General features: G+C 35.5%; 1 long non-coding RNA gene across 1 annotated transcript; it reads right to left on the bottom strand.

Annotated features, from left to right (window-relative positions):
• Positions 1-204: 204 nt before the first annotated feature.
• On the bottom strand, positions 205-5273 carry LOC149623619 (uncharacterized). The gene is made up of 2 exons (XR_016374778.1): positions 2334-5273; positions 205-2267 (listed from the first exon to the last, which is right to left on the bottom strand). It is a non-coding gene; the product is annotated as an uncharacterized LOC149623619 (long non-coding RNA).
• Positions 5274-22328: the final 17055 nt, after the last annotated feature.

Here is a 22328-nt window from a genome sequence, read left to right on the forward strand (position 1 = left end):
TTGAGGTCGATTTTTGATCGTTCCGTCATTTCGCTGATAGTTTTTGCCGAGGACTCAAGCTGAATTCAAAGCTCAACGGCGGCCATTGCTTCGCCTCGTGGTACTTTAACAGTCGGTAAGCCTAACCTTTCCAATAATCCAAACTCATCTAGCTCCCCTTAAATTATTTCTTTTATTTCAAATATTTAAATTAATTAGGCAGTGTTAAATGTTAGTGAATTTTATTTATTTATTAAAAATCAAGTAAAATAAATAATATTTTACAACGAGATGTTGGACAAGAGAGAATCCCTTAATAATTAGTTTAGGGGCTATTATTATAATCTATTAAACGGGGTACGTAATTAATTTAGAGATAACGCGTTAGATTTTCGGAAATCAGGTCCCCCCCCCCAAGAGAAAATTTTAAAACACGAGGACCGTAAGCCTAAATTGAGCCGTGTCTTATTAAACTCTAGTTATTTTACGGATACTGTCTGTGGGAATAGTTTTAAAATAAATGGAAGGTTTTCCTAAAATTAGTATAGGGGCTATTATTAATTAATTTAGAGCTAAAGCGACAGATTTTCGAAAATCAAGTCCCGCAGAGATAGTTTTAAGACACGTGGACGTTTGCCCTAAGCCTAAGTTCAGCCTTGTCCAATTTCAACTCAAGTTTTTGTTTATGGGTTCTATCTGTGGGAATAGGTTTAAATAAATGGCAGGTTTCCTAAAATTGGCGAAGAAGATATTTTAAATCATTATTCTATTAAAAGGGGCAAGCAATTTAGTTTATATAAATGTCAGCTTTTCTTTAAATTAATTTAGGGGATATTTTAAATCAATTTCATTATTAAGCTGCGTAATTTAAAATAAATAAATAGAAGGTTTTTCTGAAATTAGTTTAGGGGATGTTTTAAATTATTTTCATTATCAAGTTACATAATTTAATTTTAAATAAAGGGCTGGTTTTCTTAAAATTATTTTCTATTCAATTTTGAGAAATAATTAGCTAGCGAGAGTATTTAATTCAGGGTGGAAATCACGGTAGTCAAGTCTTTCTTTAATTTAGGGTGGAAATTAGTTGGTGTAGTTCGTCTCGGTTTGTCAATTTGGTAGCCAGTTTTTTAATAAAGGACATCCTTTTCTTAAATCATTTAAATCTACGAGATTACTATGTTAGTAGGCAATAGTTTAATATGTGTTATATGTTTTCATTTATAGATGTGGATGATTTTCTTGGATTTTTCTGTCGCTGGTCATTCCGAGACGTATCCTTCCAGATGACATACTTTGTTCCGATTGAGGCAAGACAAAGCTGTTCTGGACTTGCTATGTATCATTCCTGATGACATGCTTCGTTGGATTCACGTTACATGATGTCTTCTGGACTTGCTCTTTCTCTCAGCGCTGACTTAAAAGATATGGAGGAAATCATCGAAGCTAGAAGACACAAAATACATCATTTTTACTTGCAATTTTTTCATGTAACCACTTAACTTATTTTTTTTGCTTGCAAATTTTATCTGTAGCTACTTATTATTTATTTTTGCGTTCAAGCTTTAACTTACAAAGCCCTTTAATAATTTTTTTGTTCGAAATTTTTGTAAACACTTAGGTTTTTTTGTTTTTCATTGAATAAATTTTGCCTTAAACCTCGTTCTTTCTTTTCTTGAATTTTTAATATACTAGACTTGGTTTCGATTTTTTAGCCTCTGGACTTAGGGGGATATTTTTAGGCCCTTTTTAAGCTTTTTAATAAATAAAAAAGGCAAAAACATTACAAAAAAATTTTTTTTTATATAAAAAAAATATTTTTTTTTATAAAATATATAAAAAAATTAATAAAAATACAAAAAAAGCACGCAAAAAAGGTCAAAAAAATGATTATAAGTCCAGCGCTTGTTTTTTTCGTTCCATCCCTAGTATCGAAACTTTAAGCTATACTTACTGAACCACCCCCCACGTAAGCCTTGCGGGCCCAATTTAAATTTAACAAGTCCCCTGTTTAACTCGGGAATTATTAAATTTAAACTAGGGCCCGCTGTGGAGCCCCCAAAACCAGGAAACTTCGTCCTTAGCATGGGATTTCCAATGAAAGTCCACTCGATGATAGAAGTCCTCCACTCGATGATAGAAGTCCTCCACTCGATGATAGAAGTCCTCCACTCGAAGATAGAAGTCCTCCACTCGATGATAGAAGTCCTCCACTCGATGATAGAAGTCCTCCACTCGATGATAGAAGTCCTCCACTCGCTGATAGAAGTCCTCCACTCGAGAGAATGTTCCTGCGCAAGAGAAATTCTTATTATTATTTAGAGAAAATAGCACATGCATAACTTCAAATTAAATACCTTAATATGAAAATCCACTTCAATATTCTTGCATGATGTAACGTAAAATGTTCGGGCAGAAAACAAATTATTATTATTTGACAAATTGCACACGCGTAACATTAAACTAAATACCTTAGTATGGGGAAGTAAAATAATACCATAAAAACCTAAGCCTTGATTTAATAATAATAATAATCTAAGCTTTGTCTTTGATTGATAATGATAATAATAAAGGCTTTGTTTATTGGAAACCCGCTTAAAATCGTGTTTACTTTTAAAGGACAAAGCGTATAAGCAACCTTCTACCTTAAACATAAATCAGAAATTTATTTAGATCCTACAAAACTCCCTCAAAGAGTTGCCAAACGCTTTTCCCCTAAAAATATTTATAATTAAAATCATAAACTAGATGCCTTAATACCGCAAAGGGAATCTCACCCTTAAAATCCTGATTACGTTCATTATTCTTAAAAGGGAGGGCTAGGACCAGTTTTCACCTATTCCATATTTCAGCATTTTATTTATGTCCTGGCGAAACAAAATCCCTACATAGAAAAGGACACAAGCGCTTTCCTTCTAAGAATAAATATAATAATAAATAATAAACTAAATACCCCAATAATTGCCCATGCTGTTTGACAGGCTGTCAAAATAGTCTTTTTTGCTAATGAGATTCCCTTTAAACGGATAAAATCAAAGTGTAGACCTGAATTGAGAATGGAACTGTCCTGTTAATATTGCTAAAGTTACTATTAATAAGATTTAGTTACTTCACTGAGAGCCTAAAATGTCTAAATTGTTTTCCTAGTGAGATTCAGTTTCAACGGATAAAATCAAAGTGTAGACCTGAATTGTAATGGGTTCATTGACCTGATTAATATAGGGTGCATTTTGTCAATAATAATAATTCATTCTAGAATCCAACATAAATTTCTCCTTTGGAAACAGATGATAGCTAAAAAATAAAATCATATTGCAGGGAGCCCAGCGGTCCTATAAGTATTATAAAATGCTATATATTTGAACCTGTCCCATATTATCTTATAATTTCATGAAAGGTCCTATTATATCCTATACTCTTGACTTGGTCTTACAACCTATACTCTTGACTTGGTCTTATATCCTATACTCTTGACTTGGTCTTATATCCTATACTCTTGACTTGGTCTTATATCCTATACTCTTGACTTGGTCTTATATCCTATACTCTTGACTTGGTCTTATATCCTATACTCTTGACTTGGTCTTATATCCTATACTCTTGACTTGGTCTTATATCCTATACTCTTGACTTGGTCTTATATCCTATACTCTTGACTTGGTCTTATATCCTATACTCTTGACTTGGTCTTATATCCTATACTCTTGACTTGGTCTTATATCCTATACTCTTGACTTGGTCTTATATTATCCTATACTCTTGACTTGGTCTTATATTATCCTATACTCTTGACTTGGTCTTATATCCTACACTCTTGACTTGGTCTTATATCCTACACTCTTGACTTGGTCTTACATCCTACACTCTTGACTTGGTCTTACATCCTACACTCTTGACTTGGTCTTACATCCTACACTCTTGACTTGGTCTTACATCCTACACTCTTGACTTGGTCTTACATCCTACACTCTTGACTTGGTCTTACATCCTACACTCTTGACTTGGTCTTACATCCTACACTCTTGACTTGGTCTTACATCCTACACTCTTGACTTGGTCTTACATCCTACACTCTTGACTTGGTCTTACATCCTACACTCTTGACTTGGTCTTACATCCTACACTCTTGACTTGGTCTTACATCCTACACTCTTGACTTGGTCTTACATCCTACACTCTTGGCTTGGTCTTACATCCTACACTCTTGGCTTGGTCTTACATCCTACACTCTTGGCTTGGTCTTACATCCTACACTCTTGGCTTGGTCTTACATCCTACACTCTTGACATATATAAAATCCTATATTTCACATAAAACACCCTTTTTCTACTATAAAATCCTATATTTCATATTTTACCATAAGGAATAAAAAAATTTGGCTTAGATCCCTAGTGTTGCCTTGGGCCCCAGCCCCCCCCCCTGGGAAAAATAATGATCGGCGCCCCTGAACTAGGCAACTCGTGCCAATCTGATATGCTTTGGTTCAATTGGTTCACTTGAAGGGTCAATTAGCAATAAATTAAGTTAATTGAAACTATTCAGATTGATCTTTCAAAAATGTTTCTTACTGTGACATTTTCTGCCGGAGTTAAAAAATTTCCGCCCAGCTAAGTGGCTTAAAATAACACAGCAATATCTTATAATAACTTTTCAATAAATGAATTATGCAAACTGAAAAGGAAGGGTCAGTTTACAATAAAATTCCGCAATTTAAAAATTGCATTCTTAATCTATCAACAACTTATGATAAATTAAGATTTGTACATGGGTTTACGCATTTGAGCCGCACACTATTAATCTGAAAGGTGAATCTGAACGTTTTCCCTTAAAAATCGCGGAACAGAAAATTTACCCCAGCTCAGAGAAACTAACCTTGCATTTGCCAAAACGGAGGACAAGATTAAAGCGATCTTAATTAAAGATAAAGTTTAAAGTTCATAAACATCCAATACAGCCTAGATAATTTCACTACGTTTACACACTTAGGCTGTAATTTGTACGGCTTGATTAATAAACTTGTAACCCTTATACTCTTGATTTTGGCAAAATTTAGTTTGAAAGTTGAAAACTTGAAACATAGTACGCACTAACAAATAAGGCTAGGCCTTGGTCACACTAAGCCTAACCTCGTTGACGCAATTTACGGACCCAGGGTTTAGCTTGATTTTCGCAGATTTTCATTGCCAATTTTAAATTAAAATTAATAAACAAACATTTTCACTTAAAATACGATTAAAAATTATGATAAAAACCTTAATAAATTACCAAATCCGGGTTATTTTAGCCAGCGTTACGGACAGTCGTGAAATCTTCAACCGTCCTTAAGGTGACGTGTCATAATTCTGACGACACACTCGATCACGCGCTCAACTCGAGCAGATTGCGTGCGTGAGCACAAAATGAGTGCGCTATGGCTGTGTCTATTCGCCCATGCAGCGTTGTGTGGCTATGCCAACATAGAGCAGTATTCTATGAGTCACAAATATATCGAAGGCAATATAATGAAACTTCTGTTTTTAGTCCATTAAAAGTACTCCACGGAAATGTTGCTTGTCACCATGGAGTAGCATTTAAGGAGACAAAAATACGTATAAAGCAATATTACAGGAACTTTCGTTGTCACTACAATAAAACTTCCGGCGATTAGGAATAAGTTGCATTGAAACGTTAATGATTTTTAGGGGAAAACCTTTGCCATTTTCATTTGCAGTATTTCCGTGGAGTAATTTTAATGGAGTGAAAACGAAAGCTTCAAAGAAGTGCCACCATTGAGCGATATCATATGAGTCATAAATACATTAAAGGCGATGTAAGTTTTATAGTTGCTTTAATATTGGAATTTAAAACGGCAAACATTTTCCCCCCAAAACCGTTGACGTTTCAATTGGCATTTTCCATGAAAATCTAGCCCTAGTTTAGGAGGGAATACAACATAATAACGCACAGGTCCTCGTGGAAGGATGGTCTTTTTTATACCATTTCTGATTTGGTAGATTATTATAGAGTAATGGCAGTACTACGTATGCAAACGTCATACCCTTCTATCTCTTAGCTCAGTGTCATCCCCCTACTGGGCGCGTACAGTATTCCCTCTTACAAGAGCGCGACCAGAGGGAGGGTACACAGTCTACACCCCTCTCTACCGTCACTAGTCTATTTATGTTATTTTTGGAAGTGCTCTAGAGCTTCTGTAATTTTAATCTTTGATTAAAGTCTCTTAAATGACGATACTCCCAACTTCAGAAGTTTTGGACTGTTCTGGATCGACCATTATCTTTAAATCTCAACTTAAAAGAATGTATTTGAACTTTTACACCTGCATTTAAGGGCGATCAGTCGATATGTTTCATAAGGAATTCATAGAGTTAATGGGAATCATTGTGCCCTCTGTGTCCCTTTTTAGTTTGTACGCGCGCTTTGTGGGCTGGTCACGAGTACTATCCGTCAGGTCCCATTATTTAGACTTCTTTTTTACTTAAAAAAAATGTATAAATTTACGTACTTAATCAAAATTTTTTGAGCGTATTTCGAGTTTCATTTCATATCAAAAACTATTCAATTGAAGTTACAAATTTTGTGAAAATATCTTACACCCTTGAAGACCATGAGATGTCTATGGAATAAATTTGAAAAATTACTGAAATCATTTGGGAAGCTATAGGGAATCTCTTGTAAAATCACATTGGATATGATTTCGAAATATCACCTCTTCGTCGCAACTCGGCAAAAAATACGGAGTAAAGCAATAAACAATCGTTTGAAGGGTTAATTTTATTTCAAAACTAGAGCAATAATAGCCACTATAACGTCCTTGCGTAATCATTTCATAAATCGTATCATTTTGCCCTTTGCGGTGATATCCGAAGAAAAAAGCACTTCATAAATGATGACCTCGAATCATTCTTCGTTGATTTTCTACGACGAACTTGGTTAAACGGTGCTCGCTATCAGTTTAAAAGTTTTTCTCCTCGAGTTAATGGATATTTAAGTGGTTGCTATAATTCTGTTGGTTTAAAGTCTCTTACCTATTTCGTCATCATAAGGAGACTTTTTCTGGAAACCGGTTCAACAATATCAAGTTGTAACATTTGAAAACAGATAAAGTTTCGTAACGTAGGAGTAAAATTTAAATTCGTATTAAAGGCGTAGTATAGCTGTATAACACGGCAAGAATTTGAAGAAAAAAAAATTGTATAAATCCTTCTTTGAAAGGGGGGAATCATGTGGAGAAGTCAACTTTGAGGTTTTTGGCATTTGATGATTTGATCATTGGGAAAATTGAAGAATCTTTAGTTAAAATAGACATTTTGATCATAAACGTCTAAGCAGGGCTAGATTTAATTTTAGAAGTAGGAATGGAGAACGGTTAGTATTTACTTCAGTCCGAGTCATAGCCCAGTATAGAGCCCCTCCCCCCAACAAGTAGCGAAAAGGACTCACTTAAACTACTTTTTGATGACGTTGCTGACGGGGACGGCGAAAACTACGTAATTCCTATGACTCGCCTCTTCTTTCATACCCCTCCGTCTCGTGCAAGGGGGTCCGGGACTTTGATGTGCGCCCACATTACTCTGTTCTCCATTCTTACTTCTAAAATTAAATTTATCCCTGGTCTAAGATATCGCGAAATGTTACAATACCTTTGAGATGGGGAGGCGAAAGGGGGTTTTATCTACGATGTTCTCTTTCTCTTTTTACACGATCCACAAAAAATGTCGCGCGTAGATAATTTCGTTTTAATTGTTTTGACACCGTATATGAAAAGATAAAAAATTTCAAGTTTAGTCTTGGCATTCGTTAAGGAACTCTGTCGCTGATGAGTTCTGGTTTCATTAAATTATCCTTTGTGTATGAAGAAATTTCAAAACGAGCATAAATTATCCTGTTGAACCTCTACTTTGACTTTATTACGCTGTATTATTATTATGATTACGACGAATTAAAATCGGGGTTGTATATGTATCAATTAAATTTATAGCGTATATAGCTCATTAGGAGACATAATAAACAAAAACTTGTTTTTATGTATTTAAAATGCTTTGATATCTAAAAACATATATAAGTATGCAATAACCTATTTGTATTTTGTTAATTATAAGTCCATAAAATGTAAAGTTTTTTTGAAGAATAAATAATAAATATCTTCAAGAATAATTGGTTATTTGGAGCTAGTACTGGTATATATTTTGATCTGTAATTAAGTTATATCATGAGGTGGAAGGTCACTAAAAGATCTTGCAGGGCACTGTTTCTATTAAATCTGATAGTTCCAAATCCAGTTTCGATTAAAAATATTTTGATAGGGTTATTTTACGTCATATATGAAAGTCATACAATTACACTCCAATTACGTAGTGATTGCTTCATCATTCCAAGATATAAAAAAGGCCTAAAGTTATTAGACACGCTTATCTCGATCGTAAATCTGTCATCAAGAAATAATCCTCATGGGAATTAACTATATACACGAAGTTAACCAACGCTTCACCACCCAATAATTTAGTTCTTTTTAATTACAGCCTAACTCAAAACATAAATCTCGTATCGACAGTACGTATATATAATTAAGGACCAAATAGATCTATTTAAAGTAATATAAGGGGGGAAGGGGGCAATTGACGAAGGTCGACATTTTCGAGTCATTCCAGACAATTTTACCCATCCCAAAAAATAGTTGTCTACCGTTCGTTAAAAGGTAGAAAATTCATTCGACCTATCAACACTCGGGTTTTTATTTTTAATCTTTCCGGAGCTCAGTCAAATTGATCTCAATTAAATAATTTTTAATGGATTTAGTTTCAATTTCCATTCTTTTCACGTAGACGCCCCTGCAACAGTCGACGTGCCAAAGCGTCTTGGGAGGCCTTTACTTAAGGCTGGTTTTCATCGACCAAAGTTTCACGGAACCGTAAAAACATTCCGCATGTTTGGAGAAATTCTTCAAAAAATAACCGGTGTGCGAGACCAAGGCTTACCTTTTCATGTTGAAAATACGATTAGGCCTATAGCAACTAATGGATTTTGATTTAACTTTATGGTTTTTGTAAAAACGTTCAGTTTCATCATATAAATAACGGTTAAAGCCAAACTTAATTAACAAATTATTCCGGACTGCACGTTTTTAGAAATTCAACCTGACAACACCTTCACTTACGAAAATGGCGTCGAAAAGACCTCTGGCGAGCTGACCAAAATATCACGTCACGCATTCGTCGCATCCTATTGGACACTGCTTTCAATTCCGCGAAAAAAAAATTGTGGGAAAATTAAGACAAATTCCGTGCTTGTCGCCTAGAAATCGCGAAAATTTAGAAAAAACTGCATGGCCCACGTGGATTTTCCTGCGTTTGGGCCAGTGAAAACCAGCCATTACCAACTTTGTTTGATGCGATAGCTTCGTCACCATTATCAAGAACACATAAGATCTGAGAACATTCAAAGATGGAAATGAGCTGCAGTGCTTTGATCTCAAGTTTCCTTCCCCCGCCCCCAAGTCTTAGTTTCCAGTGCATCGTCATGATATTGTGAAACTATAACTCGTAGAAACGTAAGATGGTTATTCATACGATCTCGAGTTTTAAACGCGTTCTTGCCCTTATGTATTTAATATTCCATATAAAGGGATGGTTAGCGTGTCAAAAATAGAGTCAATATATGACTCTATTAACAGAGATTATCTAATAGTTTGATTTTAGTAGTACTTACTTGTCGTCGAACCTCCATCTAATTGTTTGAAGCTTCGGGGTTTTCCATTTTGCGGCGTTTATAATGATCATATTATATTGCTCGCATTTGAAGGACGTCCAATTAAAAGATATTCTAGTGTTTAACGTTAAAATTATTTATTCGAAACGAAATGATGTCCTTAATTGGATGGAATTGAAGGCAACAACATCTAAAATGCTATGGAGGCACAATTAAAAATCGATAAATGATATTAGATTAACAAAATTTCGTAGGACTAGATACATTAGGGCAGTTTAATAAATTCGTTAATAAAAACGTCCTGACTGATTGATTGATTGATTGATTTATGACAAATGTAAAGTCCAAACGCCTTTACCAAAGAAACTTGAAACAAGTTTTATTTTAAAATCTATTGTTTTTTCTTCCGTCTATCTTTGTGACTGGATACTATGTTAAATTTATATTAAAGTAGCTGTAAAATGACTATAAAAAAACCCACATAATTTATTCCAAAGACTGCCTCATTACCAAGACTATTTGTTGATAATTAGGTGGTCCTAAACCGCGTGGAGAACTCCAAATCGAATGTCCACGCGATGCATTACGGGTATCCGCCAGTCTTTTTCGGCTCTGATTACGAAAGCCAGTTCCGTGCCCAACGATCTTAAGTGGCGCGATTGAATTTTTAAGTAGTTAGATTTCTTTACATTTCTCATGCATATAAGGAATTAAGGGCCCCGCGGGTAGCCCTTTTATTTCAACGAGGACATAACAGAATGAAGGAGAGCGATGACAAAATATGGCGAAAAATCCAGAACTTTTTCTATTAAGCCTGCGGGAATTAAGTCTGACCGAGGAAACAAAAGCTTTTCATTGTGTTGTTTTTTTTTCGCTGCCAATTTCCCAGAATATATTAACAAATTTAATCAAATTAAATTGTTAGATTATACCGTGTTTATTCGAATTTAGCAATTTTTTGTGTCTCGCAATCTCTCCCGAAGCTATACGTATCCGGATATTAGTCATTAATCTATTTCATTTCATATAACAGTGCCCGTTTGTAATTGTCTTAATGATAATAATGAGCTTTGGGATGTTTATAAAAACAGTGTACTTTAGCTCAATACTAAAATAATCGTATATCTATTTGAGAAATTGGATTGTTTGATATTTATTTATGTACACTCACAATTTCGTTACCGAATTTGACCGAACTAAACTACCGGAACGTTCTAGAAGTGATTTGGTTGAATTCCTCAAAGGTGGATCCACGAAGTTCTTGCAATTAAGCCTGTAAATATCGTAATAATCTAATTAAGTAAGGGTAGAAAGTATATTTGCTATATAAGAAGATATTCAAGCCAAGACTAACACTATGACGCACTTATCATGATACCAAAGGTAAATAGAATAAACAGAAAGTTAGCAAGTAAGGAGCCTACAAAGCCAACGAAAATGAAATTTAGTGTCCCAGAAGAAAACTCGCAACCAAATGTATTCTAAAACCCCAAATAACCCAAAAGCTGAAATATTATCATTATAAAGGAAAGATCTATAGACTTCGAGTAGTAAACATCATACTGGGCACTACAGAAGGCCAGCACCTCACTTTCAGTTCTTAGTATTTGCCTTTGTTAGGTGTTTCTAATTTATGTCTTCAATATAGGGAGTGTAGACTCTATGCTACCTTTCTAGATTCTAGTGCAAAGTATAGAGCCACTATCTTCATTTCTCAAGCTGTAGTTTTGGAAGTATGTTGATGGCGCAGAACTGGGTGTGGCATCTAGCGGCAAAAGCTCAAACTTAAAAACCAAGTAGTATAACGATAGGTAAATGTTAAAGATAGAAGCTCTTGTTAAATATTTTTACAAATCACATTAGTACATCCTGCTAAGACCAATAAAATACCTAATTTTTATTATTTACGGTAAAATATTTTTATGATTCACGCAGAGATAACAAACACATAATTAGAATCCTTCCTAAGTTGTAACGAGCCAACTGGAGACCCTAATGTTAAAGCCCCATAGAGTAGAAAGTTTGAGTGGGGTCATCTCCAACGCTGCTCCCGTGGATGGCACGCCCCTGACCAGAAGTCCATAACCCCTACCTTTAATAGTGAATAAAGGCATGGTATTGATAACGTTATTGACTTACAAGGGATTAGTTCAATTTTCAGTTAGCTAAGCGCCTAAAATAAAAATTTGAGTTGTACCAAAAACATTTACATCTTTTGTCAATTATCAGTTGTCAGTAGAGAAAAAAAAATTCTTCTTCTTTGTTCCAAGTTTTGTGGGAGACACTTTAAAACAAAGATGTCGCCGCAGTTTCTTTAAAATTGTCTCGAATGGACAATCGCGTTATACTATTAGCCCATGTACCAAACTTACGAGTTATAGGGTTATTTTTCAGTCGTCAAAAGCTCATTTTTATTCATTAGAGGAAACCAGAAAGGCGACGAAAAAAATTAGTCTGACAATGCACTGGTTGAGTCTATTAACTTTGCCCTTTCATTCCTTGGATGTCCGCTATCGTCCATGTCCAGTGCTTCCCCCTACAGTCGACTAATCGGCTTTTCCGCAACGCTTCTTTTTTCCTCACCGACAGTCCGTCCTTTTCTAGGAAGAAATCGCGTGATGGGAGCCTTCGTTCATTCATTATGAATAGAATCCCGAAAGTGAAGGTAGAAGGGAACATCCTGGTAGATACAAAACGGCCTGATCATGGCTCGTGCACCTTTCCATACAAGTATTCTCTTAATAGATATCAGAAATATATCTAGCTTTGGCTTCGTGCCCCGGGAGAAACCTCACGTAGTTTTATCATTAGTTCATAAGATACTTTCCACTGGTATCAAGTTTGTCACTGGTTACAAACTGGAGCTTGCCATGAAGTGACGTAGGTCATAGATTCTCGTAAAGTGATGCCTGGTGAGGCACTGTCAAAGGCTAGGGCAGACTCAATTGGAAGATGGACTGAAAAACCGATTGTGTAGTCAATTCTTGCTTGCCGTTCTCGAACTAGCTCTCACTAAGTTTCTAGCATTACGAAGTAACAGGAAGTATCATACTTATGGAGCATATCTTTGAAACTTGGATTTCTGATATCTACTAGATTTCCGCTATGTGCCATTGTGGGCACTCGGGAACCCCCGTTGAATAGGCGCGTGCGGCGTGATGTTTAATAATTGATGAGGCGCGGGAGAACGCGGCGCGCCAACGATCACGATTTTGTATAGCTGGTAAAACACGAAGACACGCCGTTATGTCCGTATATCTTCTGTATGTACAATATGGGAATAAATAGGCGAAGTATATTATATTAGAGAGAAAATAAATCCCTTTATTGACCCCTTTCTTTTCAGTCTTTCAGTGTAGGGTTAGCGTACAACCGTGCATGGTAATGTACTTTTAAATAGAGAGCTTTTTGATTTATTCTAGGCCTATAATAGATGAATCCGCTTAGCAAGAAGTAATTTTATTTTCCTCCGTAATTTATTTGAGGACTCATTTGCCAACCTATATGCAATAATGATGGAATACAGAATTTGATCTTAACCCATATTTTTACTTCATTTCTATGTCATGTTGCTGTGCGGGTGACTGTTTCTGAGTTATGATTTCAATGTTTTAGGGATGACCCCTTAATTAAATTGGAAATCATTGTCTTTCGGTTTCTCATGTTAATTTTAAGGGGTTATCCCTAAATCTTAACTCGAAAACAGTGTCCCGAATGGCAAAATGCCATAGAAATTACATTTTCGACTCAAAATCGCCCAAAGAACATTATGACAGACTTATTTGATATACAATGTACAGTAAAAGGAAGATGAAGGAAATTCCAGAAGTTTTTAAGTGTACAGGATTCAGCTAAGTACCTTTGAATCACAGCAAAATTCGAGATGATATCCAGAAAATAGACCTTTTTGTCTAAAAATAACTATTTGTACCATTTTGGTACCTGATTTACCTTGAGAGATATTTCAAAGGGAAGATGTAGTGAAGGGTTTTCGGTCTTTTTGGTTTTCAATGTACGTTCCCTGGCTTTCAATAATTACTAATATACGGTATAAAATATAAGAGGTTATCTTCAAGAATGTGGGTTCAAAATTGGTGGGTTGGCGATGATCAATTCAAGGTTCTCCATAAGCTAACGTGCACCAGATACGGTAATTTATTACAAGAATACGAAGTGATTTTCATATTTCTAATTAGAAAGTACGCCAACCTAGTCAAATTATCGAGCATAAATCATAACGTTCCTTAGTTCTCTAGCATGGCTTACAACGAAAAACACAAACTTACTCTCAAAAGGCATATCAATGAGGGAGAAAAACGATTATAAGTAATTATTGAATTACGTGCTCTAACGAAAAATGAGTTGTTAAAAATTAGCCTTATACTGTCGGCTTGCAGATACAATTTAGGAGCGGCGCAATGATTGGTATTTGTTCTGAGAGATTTTAATCCGAGTATTAATGACTAATACCCGTTTCGAACCATGTTCGATAATGATAGTAAATTCGTGAAATAATCTTTAAAATTTTAATAAAATTCGAGTTAAATTTTGCCTTAAAAATGAATACTTTTTCTATAGCTTAATCATATTTTTATGGTGTCCTCCTTCAAAAATCAAGGTTATGGTTAGTAAAGTATTTCTAAAATTATTTGAATGATGTAACGATAGGTAAAGTTTCTCTTTTCTGTGTTAATTAACTTTACTTATTATTATTGTGGTTAAGTATTTAAACTATGCGGTTTAAAATGTTGTTAGTATATTATTTCAATCGTCAACAAACCATATAAGGACCCGAAACGTATGATAACTCCAACCTTTTGCACTTGGTCGTTTTATAAGCTTGTCTGGATGAGAAATTAGGGAATAGTGGGTGGTTGAAACAAACCAGAGATCACGTCGTAACAGCCCAATTCCATCTTTGAAGGTTCTCAAGTCTTACATGTGTTCTCGCTATTACTTTGAAATAATTGGGTTTTCCATCACGCTCACCGAGTGTCCTAAATCGAAAAATCGAGAAATATTTTCGCGAGGTCAACTTTGGGGGTTAATTTCTAGACGTGGGTATTGTTTTGACGCCTTTCTGTCATCGAAATGACCTTTCACCCTCTTTCCTCACTAGAATTCGAATAATAATTTCACGCCGTCTACGTGTTGCGCTTTTCGGGTATCACACCTTTTACCACAGTCAGCCCAAAGCCTTCACACTAATTTTCTTCAGCTGTAAGTTATAGCTACGGGATGGGCGTAGAGCGAAAGGAAATAAGCATTTCCGCAGTATCACTTTCATCTCTGCTCAAACTCATTCAGGCGAAAAATTAGCCGCCAAAACTAACCGCATCCCACGAATACAGACACCTGAGAAGATTCAGTGATGATCCTTTGGTGAGTACAACCACGAGTAACATACTAACTCTAAGTTTGTCCCATTTTCCTTAACGCTGATGTTCTTAAGAAAGTTTTGTTCTAGTGATCAAATTCACGAACTACAAAACCACATCCTCAAACAAGCATGTTGGTTGGTAGCGATAGTGTTACACTAGAAACCCAACGTATTTATGTATTTCGCTAAGTGTCAAACTTATGGTTGTGATGTTTCCTTAGGTACGACCTACATTTATAATTGTTTTTGTCTTTTTTGTGCGTAACCGAATTTTTGTGTTCAAAATAATTAATTTAAACGATGCCAAAATGTATGCGAAAATAGTGAAATAATGTTCTATATCTGAATATGGATATCCATGTATTAATTTAAGTGGTTTCAATAAATTGGTTCATTTCTATAACATGTATAAAATATATTTTTAATACAAAACTGGTTTTATTTTTTTCGAAGAAAGATTTCTGGTTCAAGTTTTCTCGGCTAGATGACGCCTAGGTGTCTAGAGAAATCTTCGTAAGAATTTTTCTTAACCGCTGAATCTAAAGTTATATATAACCAACCTTCTTAGTCTAGAATATTTTGGTGTTTGATCAATAATTCTTTTGTCACACGTTAAAACCTTTGAAACCTTTGAAACTAGACAAGGGGTTCTGTAGATTACCGTACAGAAATACAGTTGAAAAATTACATAGCATTTAATTCTGAACCAAAATTTAATATCACACGAAGTATCGGGCATTCAATAAAGTACAGATGTGACACCCTTTGTTTCATTCTTGATACCATATGGATTCACCATTACACAAAAACATACAAATGAATGTAAAATTTTCTCTTCACTTTACACAAAGCCCATTGGGAGCTGAGCTACTAGATAAGTCAAACACAGGGGTTAAGGGATGAGTCCATCGAAACATTACGAGTATTTGAGTCACTGTGCAATACAAGTCTCTCGTACCTGCCAGGTGGTCCTGAACCCCATAGAGCACCCTACATATCGTACCTTTTTTACACGTTCTCTAAATGAACAGCTGGGATTCGTGGCATTCTTTTAAAAACATTGCGGGGAAGAGATAGAAGTCGTCGGTTCTAATGAATATTTGTCGATGGCCCTTTCATTTCCCCTACCATTGAACAAGCTCTCTTTGGCACCCATGGTTGCGCGCGTCCAATTAGGTTTATTGGCGCCTTTCACCTGCCTCGGGACGAGTTACCCTTAATGCGTTCATTGTGTTTAACATATTAACCAGGAAACGGGAGAAATTCGTTCCATACATGACGTCATATCATCAAATTATTGACCGGAACAGCTGAGTTTTGAACGGAATAGAGGCATACCAGGGAATAAAAAAAGCTTTATACATCGCTGTCACTTTCATTAATTTATTAAAAGATGCATACGCCATATGCGAGACTAGTTATCACTAGATGACTCTATAAAATGAATATAGTGTTGTACGAATTGTTTATTGTAGATTAGCATTACCCTGTATGATAGCTTCACCATGAACATTGGTGATTGGCAGAGTAAACACTTCTACAGGGGCCATAGGAAATACATGGGGATGAATCCGCCTAGATGTTGGCTTCTCACCAGATTAGTGGTAAATATTTTCATTTAAACTAGAATCTATTTTATACCTAAAGAAGCGGTTTTCAACTATTTATAATTTTGGTAGAAGTGACCAAAAATTTTATTTCTCAGTGTTCAACAAGCATAATTAATATTCTGTTAAAATAGCAGAACTTTTACTAAACATTTGAGAAAATATTTAAAAGTCTGAGAGACATTATTTACGAGAGGCTCAGAACACAATTCCGGAGTTAATTATAGACCACCGTAGTCGAAGAGTTATTAACAAAATGACAATATTATTTAATAAAATTATTGGTGGACCCACATTGACTGAAACAAATACGTAACATTTGAGTATACAGTTGGTTTCTGATAAGTCTGCGTGTTCTTTGGATATTTTGCAGGGTTCACGGGTAGTTGAGCGGTTTTCAAAAGAGCGTTTTGGAATAAAGCGGTTCCCAAAACAGCGGTTTGCAAAACCGCGTACAAGCAAAACCGCGGTTGCTGTTTTCGCGTTTCTCAATACAGCGCTATTTCCCAAAACAGCGGTTGCTGTTTCCGCCCAAACTGTGATTCATAGGGAGGGAAATCTCTATTATATTAAGTATATAGGACAAAGATCAATATTATGCAAAAAGGAATATTGTTATATCGGAAGTAAATATAAAATATAATTTTTTGGAAAAGGCACACTATTTTGGGAAGTTAATGAAGATAAACAACAATATTTTGGAAAAGGCGTACTTTCGTACGCTCAAGATATAAACGCTGTAATCAAAATGCGCTGAAACGAGAAATGGCTATAATGGCAAACGCGTTTATGAAAAAGCCGTTTTGGACAATGCTGTTTTGATAACACGCCCAATCGATAGCATACCATTTTGCAGACCCCATATTCTTCGACATATAGTTTGACCCTTAGAACACACCCTTTATTTTTTAGACAGGTCTTGCAAGTTCATTGGGTGCTAAGGGAAGATAGTTTGAGCTCCTCTACTGTATTCACGGTTTATAACCTAACAATATTTTACTATCATTAAGAAAAAAATTGAGATGGCCCCGTAAAAATCCATTAATCTATAATAATCTAATTGTAATTAACGTTAAAATACGTCTAATTAAAGTGGTGATTAATGAAGAAATTAATTCCTAAAGATAACAATGTCTCGCAGGAGGGTAAAATTTTATAAATACTCGAGGGGGGCACGTACCTCAAGTACAAATTTTATTCGTGTCATTTCAAGGTGCTAGAAACAAGGTAAATTCGCCCAGAGATGGTTGAGGATTCGGGGTGATCAAGGGAGAAGTTGGACCACCCATCCAGAGCTTTGTCACCTCGTTCAAAAACGTAATCATGTATTATAACGATTCACAGGTGGTGCACGTAGCTTACACTATAACGGTCCTGGAATATAATATGAACTCAAAGATATCGTACGGCTATACATTCATTTAGACTATATAGAAACCCTCTAATTAAGCTCGTTTTTCAAAAGTGTCCGACTAATTAATGGTGTTTAAGAAAACGGCGTTCGGTAAGACATAAAAGAAAATGAGGACAGCCTCTTTTGTGTTATTTTCAGCTCGACATTCTTTTTTTTATCCGAAAGCCAAAATTTATGACTTTAAATATGGACTAGGGTTTATAAACACAAGCCGAATATTTTCCTTCAAATTTTTTTTCTGTTAAAATTATTTTGGGTGCTCAAATAAACTTCACATACGTTAAAGTCAATATGAAATATATCTACCTAAAGAAGAAATTATTAAATTTTCTGAGAACCATAATTTGAAGTATTTCACCACTTTGAGTCCGCTTACACTCCACGAGATTTAAGGGGTTGTACAGTTTTAATTAGATTACCATAAATCTTTAAATGAAGCTTTGATCTAAAGAAAAGGAGTTTTAAAACTGACAAAATTTAAATTATGCATTTCTCAAAACATGAATACATTTCAAGGACATTTTAAAGAGTGTTTCTGCATGGTAAGTCTAACATAAAATGTAAACATGTACCCATTTCATAGTACAGTTCCGCGCGATATGTCTTACTCCACACATGTGACTATGTTTTAGGGCCAATCAAGTGTTTGGGAACCCATCTCTGTAACAAAATAGACGTACTTCTTGATCTTTGACACTTTCTACACAGTTTAACCCAGAGTTAACGCTTTAATTTATGGCAGACTTATCAAAAACAACCCTTAAATTATATTGGAGAATATAATCTAAGATTAAATGATCATTTTATACTCTACTATCATTTCAATAATTCTCATTTATCATGCACTATAGTCTTACAATGGACACTAAACGAAAAAGTCTCGCAATTGTCATGATTGACAGTTAATTTCTATTAACACGAAATGATAAAAGATGAAGAAAAAGTCTCCGCGACTTGCTGCATGGAATTTTCAATTCACTTTGCAGATGGGGAATGCTATTTTTCCTTGAACTTCGTTAATAGGGTTACGTTACTTGTAATATTTTTAAATCGCGTGAGCCCATTGACGAAGTTCAGTGAATTTTAACATCGAGATGACGATCTCGATGGAATGATTTGTAGCAAGGTAGAAACCCTGTCACAATGTATAAATGGCTTCGGTTTTTTTTAATCGCGCGGCTTTCGTCTGTACCTACCGTTAGACAATCATTCATACGGGGAACTCGCGCGTCATTGATTCTTTAATTTAAAATTTTAAAACTTTGATAAAAACGACTGAACCACTTTTTTTTTATTTTTCGGTGTCTAACCAAGACTAAGCTCCGAATGTCGTCGACGTTAATTCGATTACGAGGAATTGAATGGCGGTACTTCGTCTCTGTCACCTAAGCATCCGCTCAATCCAGTTTTAGTCGCATCAATTAAAGTTTATATTTGGAAAGTAATAAAATAGTACCAATGTGTGCTTCTTTTCATCCGTATATGTTGGGCAGACATGATACTGTTTGAAGTCTGATGTAACTTCACTAAATTGAATAGCAAACATTTAACTGATAGTCTAAGCTAAGTGGGAGATGTGAGCGGTAATTTAGTGTCAGTAATTTAACGGTAATTTACCAGATACCACCGAAAATTACCGTAATTTTACAATGGTAAAATTTCCAAATTTTTTCTCTTAGAGTCCAAACTCTCGACTCTATCTGTAAATGTCATGCAAGTGCACGGATCTCTGTAAGGTTGTTTAAATGAAAGCCTTGCGCTTTTTGGGCAGAACCACTTGGTCTCGCTCGATTGAATAAACTAAGTAAAACCGATAAATAAAGAACTCTGGAATTTTATCTCTTAAAGTAGAATCTCAGTGGGAGTTTACATATCGTGTTTAAGATAAATGCAAAGCCGTTTCGGCAAAAACCAATATTACCCATCGACGAGTTTAGCTATACCAGGAAAGTTCAGCAATAATCTAACGAACAACGTGTCGAAAATCATTCAGTTCGATAGTTAAGAATGAATTATGGCAAAAGGGTTGGAAAACTAATGCAATTTACTCGTAGAAAGGCGTGGTAATAAAATATATTCAATCAAATCGTGCGTGTACCCTTTCTTGGTCTGACTTTAAAACAATCTTTATGAATTGTTGTCGTAGAACGATATATACGGAGATGCATGATTAATTTTCAATATGATCTAAAGCCCGAGTATTGTTATTGGTTTTTCGTTGCCTGCGGTACCGGTTACACTTATCACCACACTTTGTTTTCCCACGGTTGAATCGTTTGAATCACTGTTATGTGGTTAACCTTGAACCAACCATTTTAGGGGCTTAACAACTTGTCAATGAGAAATCGACCATTTCTTTTATCGAAACCTACGCATTTAAAAATAATACAACCTGACTGAAATGGAAATTTAATTAAGTTATAAAATGACTTGGGATTAAATGAAAGACGCCGCTAAGCGGAAAAATCCATACATAAGCATTCTTTATAGATTATGAATTGGTTGTATAACATATTTTGACAGCCACTGTAAAAACGCTGCTAACGAATATCTGTTATTTTTAAATTAACTTCTTAAATTGGAATTGGACACAATGAATAATTTCATAACCCTATAATACTCCTTTAAGCATGGATTGAATTGAACAATGATGCCGTTTCTTAATTTGATCGCGTTGGTGATTGCAATTAGTGTCCCGAGACTAAATGGTTAAGAGTTTTTGATGACGTGAGCTGGATTAAGCCATACATTCGTTTATAAACCAGTTTTGGCGCGGATATAAAGGATTTGATTGAATTAAGGTGATAAAGTCTCGCAAAATTAAAACAGGTTTATTTCAAGCCATCGAATGACAAGATTTGTTAGACCACGTACGTTCCTCGACGCGAGCAAAAATGTTTGTTTATTATTAAGATTCCGTATTTATTTTTACATGCTCTTCTCGGAGTTAATCTTGATTAGATATTTTATTTCGCCATAAATCAAGATGCTTTTAGTATTTTTGTGCTAGGTAAGAGTTTTTTCAGGAATGGGCAATTTTAATCAGCGATAATTTTAGAGATTTGTAAATAAGAAAAACTGAAAAGGTTCGAAAAATAGAAACCCGAGTAAAATGCTACAATTTACACCATTTCATTCATTTGCGTGCAAAGGCAAGATATAATAATTAAAACCATGGATAAACTACAAGAATTGGGTACAAAGATGGGCCAATATTTCGTAGTTGAGATGGTAATAAATAAATCAGCAAGAGGAAAAGCAGGCTATTGATTTAAGCCATAACTGATGCTAGTCAAGAGATGGACTGGACTCGCAGACCATTTGGATAATAAGAAAAACACTCGGCGGCTAAAGTTAATCAACGAGTTGGAGATGAGCGATAATTCGAAAATGTAATCACAGTTTGTGGCTTTAAATCCTTGAAAGAATCCCCCGGTTATCACTCAAAGTCGGGGGAGGATCAGTCACTCTCCTCGAGCACTAAGATCGAATAGGAACAAGTTGGATACGTTACTTTAAGGTTTCGATTCAAATCCAAGGACAATATATTTTTCCCTTACCATTAGAAATAAGGTTCAGTCAGTATTTAACTAGCAATGGTCTACAATAACTAGGTACTCGAAGCAATGAAAAATTACAGATTTCAATCGCAACTACAAGGACGTATTTTATGAAACCTACGCAATCACAATAGCGGATGAAACTAGAAGAGCCACAAATCTGGAACCTTTTTAACCATTCGGTAACGCGGGAGAAAGCTATTTTTACATGAAACGGCGATACGTCAATTGTGACTGTTCCTTTCGGAGGCGCGAATTTGACGGGCACTTTGGCACCTCCATTTACACCTGGACTGATGAGAAACTGCGGGGGTTAAAGCCGCTAGCCGCGTTTTTGGCCAGCGTTACAGCTCTTGGAGCTAGAAAAAGAGATTTTCTTATTTCTGACCCCATACCGATTCCGATTTCGCCTTCCAAGAAAATAAACCGCGACGGCGAATTATCGTCGGCTTAAAGCAGATCGCGCGTTTATGCCAGTGATTGAGAGTGCCACTATATTGGGGGCTTCCCGGTACCGAAGAGGCGTTTTATTAACTCCAAGGGGTCAAATATTACGGCCGCTTAACTTTTCTACTACCACCACGATAAACGTGTATGCCCCGGGTCAGCCACAGTTGTATGTTACAGATGCGCTCCTGAATCTCCGGTTGCCTAACAGGTTTTCTAACTTACTATAACAACTACTT

Source organism: Phalangium opilio, unplaced genomic scaffold (assembly GCF_054372755.1).
Source record: "Phalangium opilio isolate 3A_F unplaced genomic scaffold, DU_Popi_V2 ptg000113l_1, whole genome shotgun sequence".
Lineage (NCBI taxonomy): Eukaryota > Metazoa > Arthropoda > Arachnida > Opiliones > Phalangiidae > Phalangium > Phalangium opilio.